At 40.9% G+C, this 2,404-nt stretch overlaps 1 non-coding gene and 3 pseudogenes across 1 annotated transcript; all 4 read right to left on the bottom strand.

Moving 5' to 3' along the window:
- Positions 1-1,006: 1,006 nt before the first annotated feature.
- LOC123073008 (small nucleolar RNA SNORD24) lies at positions 1,007-1,089 on the bottom strand. Its single transcript, XR_006435536.1, has one exon. It is a non-coding gene; the product is annotated as a small nucleolar RNA SNORD24 (small nucleolar RNA).
- An 85-nt stretch (positions 1,090-1,174) lies between these two features.
- Positions 1,175-1,250, bottom strand: LOC123073079 (uncharacterized; annotated as a pseudogene).
- A 111-nt stretch (positions 1,251-1,361) lies between these two features.
- LOC123073076 (uncharacterized) lies at positions 1,362-1,437 on the bottom strand (annotated as a pseudogene).
- A 280-nt stretch (positions 1,438-1,717) lies between these two features.
- Positions 1,718-1,792, bottom strand: LOC123073074 (uncharacterized; annotated as a pseudogene).
- Positions 1,793-2,404: the final 612 nt, after the last annotated feature.

Raw genomic sequence — 2,404 nt, 5'->3', positions numbered from 1 at the left:
CACGCGCACAGAAACAGAGGAGTCAAAATGCAGTATAGGACCAGGACAAGGAAACTCCTGTTATCAAATCAACACACAGCTTGTAGCAAAACAGCAACAAAATACATTATAACGAGAGTAAGCTTGAATCAAACATCACAGAAACATGTGGATATCTCATGTGAGCATCATGCTGTGGTTTTATTAAACAATGATACAGCAACATAATACAATATCTTTAATGCAAATTATGGTACTGTAGCAAAACAGTTTGAAACAACAACTACACAATACAGTTTGAAACAGCAACCATTCCTTAGAAGGAAGCATAACTGGAAAAGATATTGAGGATTTTCCAGTAGCAAACATTGACAGATTGCTGCTAGTGCATACTAGTATGATTCACACCAGAGCAACCATCCAATTCGATGAACAACATAAAAGTAATTTAAGTGGGCAAAGATCCCCCCTCCCCCACCCCAAATCTACAGGAACAGAATAGCTACACTGTGTCAACGGACACAACCGAGCTCACATGCAGTAAGACCAAAGCAGAGGCATACATGCATACCAGCAAGAGAATTGCTCCTACTAGCTTCTGTTGCTGCCACAAAACGCATGACACATTAGTTGCAGTACAAGCTATGGATCTGGATTCTGGACTGAGATCCAACACGACGTACGTACAATGAAGTGCAGATATGCAACTAGCAGGAAATTTAAGTGAACATGGTTTGTACTTCTCACATAAATCTTTACACTTGTAAATTCAAAGCTATGTTTGATCCCAGACGACATGAGCTGATGATTATAATGTATGACACCCTACTGAAGCAACAAACAACTCCTGACTTATTACTACAAAGAAAATAGTTCTTCCCAAGCCTCCATTTTAACAATGTATAAATTTGAGTGAGTAGATGTACTCTAGAGCTATGCTGGAACCACTAGCAGAGTAAACAAACAGAGTCCATGGAAAATCTGGCAACAACGGATGTACTGTACTGATAACATTACTAGAACTAAGAGCCTCAGAGATCTTGGCGGTTAAGATCATCAAGTGGGATAAACCCCTTAAGAGTAGCAAATATTTTGATAACATCACAGGCTCAAAGTAAAATAAACACCAGCAAACTATTGAATGAATTAAAACCTAAAACAGAGCAAAATCTCTTAAAGAGCACAAAATGGCATGGTCTGCCAGAAGTAGCTGGTTGTGATAATCATGAAGTATTAGTGGGAATCCGAACGATTTTCTTCATCACGCAGAAGCATGCAAAAGACCCAATATAACACAAAGAGCAACAAGCTTGCGACCAACACAAGGAGTGCATGTACGGCCAGTCATAAAGCGGTGCAAATGTAATACAGGAGATGCCATCATCCATCAGAAGTAGCTGGTTACACTAATCATGAAATATCAGTGGGAATCCGAACGATTTTCTTCATCACCCGGAATCATGCAGTTCAACCCAACAGAACACAATGAGCAATAAGGTTCATAACCAATGAAGGAATGCATGTACAGTCAGTCTAAAGCAGTAAAAATGTGCAAATGTACTTCAGGAGATGGCGTGACCCGTCGATTTTCTTTATCACCCAGGTAATGCACATCTCATTAGCCAGCAGAACACAAAAAAGAGGATACAAAAAGTACTGCTAAGAGGTTTGCAAAAAATCAAAGGAAAGTATTTGCTCAATAATAAAGGAGTACATATGTAGTCCAAGAGATGGCATGATCCGTCAGAAGTATCTGGTTGTAATAATCATGAAAATCGGTGGGAATCCGAACGATTTTCTTCATCACCCAGATCATGCACATCTCATCCAGTAGAACATCACAAGCATATGTAAAACAATGATTCTGAGCATGAGCAAACAAAATTCTTCACAGTACTATAAAGCATGAACTGTGACTGGTTTCTAAAATCCGTGGGAATCATCATAAACATTTTTATAATGCAGACCAAATGATTTACCACCAGGAGAGTTTATATGACAAAAGCTGAAGGCGTATCTATTATAGTACCAGCAAATCAGACTGAACTTTCATGGAATGATTAGTATAACTAGACCCATTTTAGTTTAGAATTACATAAAAGACTAGTCTTAACAGACTGGTAGCAGTCGCACAAGCAACTATTGAGCACTGAAGAAACAGGACATGGAAACAGCATACCCTGATGGTGCCCAGGCTGCAGCCTCAGAACCCTGCAAAACCACAAGTGACGTCAACATCAAACACACATATAAGACGCACACCAAGATCTAGAAGGCCATGCACGTGCCTGAAGGTACAACACCACCATGAAACGCCGGGACGATGGAGGAGCAATGGAAGGGAGGGAGAAGGGAAGGGGCGGAGTACCTGCGGCGGGGCTGACGCGGCCGAGCGCGACGACCCGCTGGCTGGTGATCCAGAAGT

This window comes from Triticum aestivum, chromosome 3B (genome assembly GCF_018294505.1).
Source record: "Triticum aestivum cultivar Chinese Spring chromosome 3B, IWGSC CS RefSeq v2.1, whole genome shotgun sequence".
NCBI classification, from domain to species: Eukaryota; Viridiplantae; Streptophyta; class Magnoliopsida; order Poales; family Poaceae; genus Triticum; species Triticum aestivum.
Note: the sequence above shows the minus strand (reverse complement) of the source record. Positions and strands in the feature narration are given on the sequence as shown.